Source organism: Ursus americanus, chromosome 15, assembly GCF_024610735.1.
Source record: "Ursus americanus isolate L20-20 chromosome 15, mUrsAme1.1.p, whole genome shotgun sequence".
Taxonomy (NCBI): domain Eukaryota; kingdom Metazoa; phylum Chordata; class Mammalia; order Carnivora; family Ursidae; genus Ursus; species Ursus americanus.
Genome location: NC_142141.1, coordinates 50,277,711 through 50,286,773, shown reverse-complemented (window position 1 = coordinate 50,286,773; position 9,063 = coordinate 50,277,711).

Here is a 9,063-nt window from a genome sequence, read left to right as displayed (position 1 = left end):
TCTGGGAACGACTTCTGTCTGATGACATGAATCCCTGTGACAGACACAGAAATCGACAAGGTTTGCGGAAATGTTATCCCGGGAGAAATGCTGGACTGAAAGGAACAGAGAAAAAGAGAGAAGGTCGCAGACTTTCAAACTTTTATACGCAGGAAATGGACTAAACTAGCTACTCTCCTGCAAACATGTGCTGTCCTTCAGAAAAAAGAAAGAATAATTCGAAGGGGAGGGCTGCAGGCCCAGCGGTTGGAGCCTCCCACCGCAGAAGTTTACGCCCACGCCTTAAAACCAACCGAATTTAGCCTGCGGGGTTTTCAAATTGCCTGAGACCAGTGACCCTTTACTTCCTTAAATTTCGTCTGTTTTGAAGTGGACATGTTTAAAATGCTCCCCTAATCCCATTTCATCATCGCATTTTGGGACGTGATCACTTGTTTTCTAGTTTCTTAGATCCACAGGCAGAGAGGGAATTTGCCCCAGAACGTATCACACCCAGAATGTCGCCCTATCTGTTGTAAATGATGGAGATTTGCTGGAACGTGGGACACAGAACTGATGACCTTTAGATGAGATTTTAGACTTGGAATTGCTGCTGTGATGGGTCGGTACCTGTGAGCTCTTCGTCTGGCTGTTCCGGCGTCATGTCCTTTTGTAATAAACTGACAATCTACGAAGTAAGCGGCTTCCCTGAGTTTTGTGAGCCCATCAACTTATCAAACCCAAGGAGGGTGTCGGGGGCACTTCTATAGTCAGTGGGTCAGAAGCAGACGTGTCAACCTGGACTTGTGATTGGCAACTGCAGAGGCGGGCAGTTTTGGGGACTGAGCTCTTAACCTGAGGAATCAGGCTACCTATGTGTAGACAGTGTCGGAATTGGGTGGAATGGTAGGAGGCCCAAATGATGTCTGAGAATTGCTTGCTGCTGTGGAAAAACCCACCCCCTGAATGCAGATCGTTCTCAGAACACCTTCCCTTCGGTTCCTGTCTTTCTTCTCCCTCAGATGTTCCTGTTGTAAGGCTGTTACGTCTTCTGTCGATGTCCCACAGGCCTTGGATAATCTGCGCGGTTTTTCTGTTTGTTCTCTTTGCTGTTTGGGTTTCATGGTCTCTACTGATAGATACCCCAGCTCAGAAGTTCTGTCCTTAGTTGTCTAGTTTATTAATAAGCCCATCAAAGGCATTCTTTATTTTTGTTACAGTGGTTTTGATTTCTGGGTGGGTTTGTTGTTGTTGTTGCTTTCCTTGGATTTCATCTCTCTGGACATTGGCCGTCGGTTTTTGTCTGCTTTACCCAACATTTCTGCTATGTCTGGTTCTGAGGATTGCTTTGTCTTTTCAAGCTGTGTTTTTTGCTCTTTGGTATGCCTTGTAGTTTTTTTCTTGATAGCCAGATATGATGCACTGGCAAAAGGAACTGCTGTAAATTAGTGACTTCAATCATTGATGATGACATGTGAGGGAGGGGAAGCATTCTATAATTTAGGATTAGGTCTCTGTTTTCAGTGAGCCCCACTGAATAGCCCCTATTGCTAGTGCCACCCCATCCCTTATGCCGGAGAGGTTGGGTAGAGGGGGCTGGAGTTGGTTATTTCCCTTCTCCCAGGTCAGTTAGGCTCTAATCATACCCTAGTGGGTTGTCTCTGGTTAACTAATTTTCCCGGGGGCAAGCCTTGTTAAGAAAAACAGAGTGCAATGTTCCATGATTCATTACACTTGTTTTTTTGTTTTTTTTTTAATAAAGATTTTATTTATTTATTCGACAGAGATAGAGACAGCCAGCGAGAGAGGGAACACAAGCAGGGGGAGTGGGAGAGGAAGAAGCAGACTCCTTGCGGAGAAGCCTGATGTGGGGCTGGATCCCAGAATGCCGGGATCACACCCTGAGCCAAAGGCAGAAGCTTAACCGCTGTGCCACGCAGGCGCCCCTACACTTGTTTTTCTTAACAAGGCTTGCCCCTGGGAAAATTATGGGGATGTACTGTATGGTGACTAATATAACAAAATAAAAATTATAAAAAAAAAAAAAGAAAAGAAAAAAGAAAAAGAAAAACAGAGTGCAGTTATGGATCTCAAAGTGGTTCCTCTTTCCCTCCCCCTTCAGGATGCATATCTCACAATATTGTGCCCCGCCCCCACCATCACCGGGTCCCAGTTGAGTTTTTATCTCTAGAGTTGGCTTCCCTGCGCCTTCTGCAACTCATCAGTTACAGTTCAAGTTGTGTTACCCAGGCATGTGTTTCAGAGTTAGTTTCTGCTACTGAGAGTCTACTGTTATCGGCTATAACTCGGAGATCTGTCTCCCCTCTCTTATGGATCTAAGAAGAGTTGTTGATTTTTTCAGCTTGTTGAGATTTTTACTTGTTGTTAAGATAGAGTGGCGGCATCCAAGTGCCTTAAATGCTGAACCAGTAACAAGAAGTCTAAATAGCCTTTTTTTTTAAAGTAAATCATGTACTGAGTCTCTGCTTTAATTAAAGAAATATTACTTTTTTATTAGTGTAATTTTAGGGAATTTTAATTCTTAATTATATTTATTATGTAATTGGATGCTTTAAATTATATTTAATAAAATTATTCATCATTAAAATTGCATATTAGAACTGATAGATTTTCCTATAAAATGTTACTTTATTAATTCTGTTTGATAATGGGAAAAATCCTAGTTGGTGCTAAGGGAATGCAGGATATGAAGGCATTTAGAGCTCAGGTTCTAAGCTAGGAATGCCTCTGCTCCTTCTTTTCATCAAATATTTCCTAGTTGCATGATCTTGGCTAAATTATGTAAACTTCCCCTTACTAAGCTTTCCATATATAAAATAGAGTTAATGTTTCTTGTTATAATTTAATAAGTTAATGTGTGTCAAGTTCTTAAAATAATTTCTGTCAGGGAGTAAATGCACTATAAACGATATATATTATTTTATCATCTATTCTTTGCAAATCAGTAACAGATACCATACAAATACTAGTTTGTATTTTTATAATATTGCATATGTTCTGGTGGCTACTAATAGCAGGCTTCATGAAAGGTTTCGTTTTATTCTTTTTATTTTGGTTTGGTTTGATTTAGTGAAATCCATGCTTGATTTCGGACTACATATTTTAGATAAATAGAATTTTTAAAACTCTTAAATTATGTGTTTGCTTTGTATATGTGTTAATACATGTTCAATATTAGTTTCTATGGGTTAAGTCTAACCAACAATAAGAAATTTTAAACATTTAACTATTTCAAGGACTGCATATGGCCAAGTGGTGGGATACAAATAGGAAGAAAAAAAGATGGGAAACAGTTCAGCTACCTTCCATTCAGTTCCTTATATAAGTACACATGAGCTGAGTGACCACTAGTAGCTCATTACTACCTCCCTAGGTCTTCTCGGACAGCCACCATTAATTACTTTGGGGATGATAATTAAATTTTTCTTTAAAATTTGGCTTTTCCGAACACTTCAGGTTCCTATATTTTTATCAGTTCAAATACAAGGAAAAGCAGCCGGCTTACATGTTGATATATTAGCATACTAACGGTTAATTGGTTACTTATAAAACTATTTAAATTTAAGTAGGTAATATAATCATAATAGTTCGTTATAGTTATAATGATTACCAATATGTTGATCATTAATATTATGTTAATCATTTTACTTGCCATGAACTACTATTTTTTTTTAAAGATTTTATTTATTTATTTACTCATTCATTCATTCATTTGATAGAGAGAGAGCACAAGCAGGGGCATGGGCAGAGGGAGAAGCAGGATCCCCGCTGAGCAAGGAGCCTGATGCAGAGCTCCATCTCACGGTCTGGGATCATGACCTGAGCCAAAGGCAGACGCTTAACCAACTGAGCCATCCATGTGCCCCTTGCCATGAACTACTATTATAATGAAAGTCAAGAAAATGGTAACATAGCAAGTTTGGAGTATATATAATTATAACTGGGTTTAAAATCTAAACTGCCGAGAAAGCTGAAGTGCACTAATTTTTGCTTTAGGAAAACAAAAGAAAGAATATAATATATGAAGTAACATGATTTTTATCCTCCCAGTTTAAAAAAAATGCATTGACCTACAACAATAGCAGCTTTAAGTAAAAACATATGATACAATGAATCCTATGAAGATGTTCACCCTTTTCTGAACAAAGTGAAGGGAAGATAGCATTTTGGACTTGTACTTTCACACACGGAAGATTTTTATGATATAATTTAAATCATAATCGCTTAAATTAAATCAAATGACTCAGTGCACAGTATAGTGATGCATAATTTGACCCTTTATACTTCCTACCAGAATCCCAACTCCATGTAAATTTTAGGGGTAAATAGGCACTCTTAAGCAAGAGTTAATTTACCAGCGGGGGGGGGGGGGGGGAGAAGAAAAAGGTTAACCATTTTATTCTAGTTCTTTTTAGAGATGAAATGTTTCCTAATGATGTGACTCCTCTAGCAAATATTTATATTATTTGTTCAACTTTTCAAATTCCCTCATTATTTAAAATAAAAAAGAAAGTGTTTATGTGCATCCTCGAATAATACCAATATCTTTTGATTGACATATGTTAATTTACCAAAGCAGACAAATAATGAATAAAGAATATGAATTAAAATTTCATTTTTCAGAATGCCTGAGTGGCTCATTTGCTTAATGTGTCTGCTTTCAGCTCATGAGCCCAGGGTCCTAGAATTGAGTCCGGCATCAGGCTCCTTGCTCAGCAGGGAGTCTGCTTCTCCCTCTGCCTGCCTCTCCCCCTGCGTGTGGTCTCTCTCTCTCTGGCAAATAAATAAAATAAAATAAAATAAAGTTTCATTTTTCAATAAAATAACAGAGAAGTAAACTCTTCTGCAAGATCCCCCCCCCCCCCCCAGTCCAAGCCAGGGCTTATTCCCTCTGTTCAGGTTTAACAGCCTTTTATAGGTAAGTGCAATTCCTCCCCAGTTACTGCCACCTGGGTGGATGCCTATATTGTCGTGCACTACCTCATAGTTTTTGGAATGAACTGTTGAGGGAGGGAGAAGAAAGAAGGAAAGAAAGAGGACTAAGTAAAACCTTATTTTTGAATTACCATGTGGAAGAGCTACTTACCATATTTTCCCTTCTCTTGAAAAAAATGCTTTTAGGAACTTCTTGATCATTAAATTACTTTTGTGTGTATAGCAGCTCTTGACTTAAAATACCTTGAATTGAGATCTCGTGCTTTTATGATCTTTTTCATGAACTTGAAAACCCTGACAATGATGATTTACTCTCCCGTAGAAGACGACCTGATGATCACAGGCAACTGCAACATTTAAAGCACTGCTACAAAGTGGCATTTGGCACAAGTGATATTAATCAAATGTGTTTCACTTTTGTCTCTCTACTGTTTAAGCACAGGCACAGGGGTGTATAAAAGAAAAGTTTTAGGGTCAGCAAAATATGTTTTGAGTGCTTTGGGATATAAAATGATGGCATAATAAAATACATCAAGGGAAAAATGCAAAAGCAAATACGAGTTTCTCCTCAATCACAGCATTTTGGCTGAAGCTATTGTTCGTGAACCAATTCATGATTAGAGTTACCTAAAAATCTCAAGCGTCAATTATAGAACCATTTGTTGAACACATTTTCTATAGTGCTTGACTAGAAGAATAGTTTAAATCTTTCGTTTATCAACACCTAAGTTTTTACTCTGATAGTTGCTAAAATTCTCATTTGGAGTGTAACTCTTGCTACAAATGCTACTGGCTGGAAGAAATTAAGAGAAAATGAGAAATCAAGCTTTAAATAGTTAGCTCCCCTACGTGTTATGTTTATGTAGTTACAGCGGAGGCAACAACCCAGATAGGGCCCTCCGATTTGCCAGTGATCAAAACTCATGAAAACACGTAGGTGCTAAATCCCCTATGATAACATTTAGGAGCTTGGTAAGCAGCAGGCTAGCTATTTACAAAGTTAATGTTACTTCTGTGGGAAAAAAAAAAACAAGCATGCTATATTTGGATGATGATTTTGCAGTTGTCTTACTTTAATATAAATGCTTTCGTGTTAATCAAAAACAAATTCCTCTTTAAAAACAAAATTATACACCTTGAAATTTAAGTTATTTATAGGAGAAAGAAAAAAAATGACCCAGAATTAAGTTTTTTTTTTTAACTTGGAAAGCTAGAGTTTCCTTTTCAATTTAAAATTTTAAAATTCCATGTATGTGTTACAGTTTTATTGAATACATTTTGACCACATTAATTTGTAAGTTATATAGTTCTAGGCCTGCTAGAACAACTTCCATATTTTAATGAAACTGTCGTTCAGTTGTTTACTTGTTATAGTTTTATGTAACTATTTTATATAACTTATAAATTAAGTTACTTAATTTATAGGACAGAAAGAGACAGTGGATGAAAAGTCAGAAAAGTGAGATTTATATGCAAGAAACATTTTGTGAAAGTCTTCTCTCTTAAGAGGGGAAATGATTCTAAAGAAAATAAACCACCCCATTATTATGTCTTAAAATTTCCATTAAAGTCAATGCATTAACAAAGAAAAGGAATTGCCAAGGACATCAATTAAACATTAGAGAGTATCATTGTTAAAGATAAATAAGCTATGCATTGTAGTAAACACGTATTACTGCTAGCAACATAACTCTATAGTGCTGTTATCAACAAAAAAAAGTTAATTTATAAGCACACTTTACTCATACAGGAAATTAATGGGCCAAAAAGTCTATCTTCTTTTCTATTTAACTGAATTCGCCATGAGATAATAGCTAATATTAAACCTGTTCATAAACCTGGTACCACAAAGGAATAGAGAATGAACAATCCCCAGATTAGCATGAATCAGAGCCATATGAAGGCAGATATATGTACTAAAAAAAACATAATGATGCAGAAATCGATAAGCATTTTCTACTATGCCTTGAATATTTCAAGACTACAGTTATATATTTTTGCATGAAGCCATATGCCTTAATTTGTATTTTTTGTAAAAATTTTTATATAAAAATTTAAAAGCCTCATTTGTTTTATTTATTGTCAAAAGAAATGCTGGCATGCCAAAAAAGATGATTAGTGGTGTTACATAATCCATTTTCAGTAAAGTATCATGGCACTGAGGTTGTATGAATAAAAGTGTGACATTAAAGAAGAGACGTGTTGAATCCCTAGCTAGGTTGCATTTTAGAACTATCTTCTTTTTATTTTGGCAAAAATAGAATTATGTCTTTACGTTTTATTTATTTATTTATTTATGTCAGTATAATTCTGGCTATCTTGCTAAATTGTATTTTCATGTTTTTGAAGGATAGATATTTAAAAAAAAAAACTAATACAATGTACTAGATACTTCCATATTCCAAAAATCTCAAAAGTAATAGTAACACACTTCTGATATTTGAATGCATACTATTCAGCTCAGCTAAAAACCTATTTGCCTTAAAACTGATTCTTCACTACAGTGGATTTAAGGCATTTTGAAATATCACATTAATTTTTTATAATCTGTTCTGTGATCAAGAAACTCACAAATCAGGGGCGCCTGGGTGGCACAGCGGTTAAGCGTCTGCCTTTGGCTCAGGGCGTGATCCCGGCGTTCTGGGATCGAGCCCCACATCAGGCTCCTCCGCTATGAGCCTGCTTCTTCCTCTCCCACTCCCCCTGCTGTGTTCCCTCTCTCGCTGGCTGTCTCTCTCTCTGTCAAATAAATAAATAAAATCTTTAAAAAAAAAAAAAAAAAAGAAACTCACAAATCTTTCTTCAGTGGAATGCACATTTTTCCGAAATAATTTTCGGTAGCTAGAACATTTAAATAAATGTCTATGCTGAAATCCAGGCTACTGCTATATATGCTGATTTTGGTGTAATACTAAAAAATGAGTATAAGCAAACAGAAAAGAGCTTTGTGCTATAAATTATCACAATTCGGACACAATTTGATTGAAAGGAATTCTTTTTACATAGTTGTGATGCCCTATAGTCACTAGCTTTTCAAAATCGGAAGACAATAAAGAAATCTTCTAGATAGTTGGCTCAGAACAAGATCTCTCCTTTTTCATGAATCATTAATTTCAGTGATACACAGAACAAAAAGTTTAAAATAATCAAATAATATTGTGGAAATACACAGTTAAGTAAACCCAAAAAGGCATCCATAATTATTCTAAGATTTCTTTGACTTGACTTTACTACTGTTTATTAAAAATCTCTCGTACTGGTTTGCATATATGCTATGTTCCAAAATAATTTGATAATGCAGATGATTATATTTTGGTTCCTTTAAGAGAGTCATTAAATGCACGTTTAAAATGCTTTTGTAAGCCATTTTAAAGTTCAAGGAAAAAGCTATCAATATTGGGGCCTAATCTGAGTTGGGTTTTAGTTTTACTTATTTACTCATTTTGCTTTTATAGTTAGTTTGCAGATAATGCTACACAACTCAGTCCTTTTCAAAAAAAGAAATCATTAACTTTCAATCTAAATGCTGAACATTTCATTCAATATCTACTTTTTTTTTAAGTTTTAATTTTAATTCCATCTAGTTAATATAAAGTGTAATATTAAGTTCTAGTGTACAATATAGTGACTTATTTCATTTCTAAAGTCAGAGACAATGTTTGGTCTTCACCATCCTTTTCAAACACATTTGGTATGGTCCATGCTAAATAGATTCCCAACAATAGGAGTGTTTATTAAGACTACTCAAATTACTACCTTTTAAAAGAGAATCCATGTCTCCTAACTTCAATAACTCCATTTTTATGGCTCTTGAGTCATTTGGTTCATTTAAAAAAATATAATTTAATTTCTATTTCAAAAATAATGCATTAAACATTAACAATCCTAAATCATACCAAAGTAATAAGTGAAACATTTTTCATTGAGGGTTTGCTTTATAGTTTTTTTAATACTAGTATTTTTTTTTTGTATTTGCTTTCTTGTTGTTGTTTTTTTTATAATTTGTATGTGTCTTTTGCTCACATTTTTTATTATAGTACAGATCATATTGATTTGAAAGAGTCTTTTTAATGTGATTTTATACACTGTTTTTTTTATAGTAAGCTTACAATGTAGGGAAGTCATTTC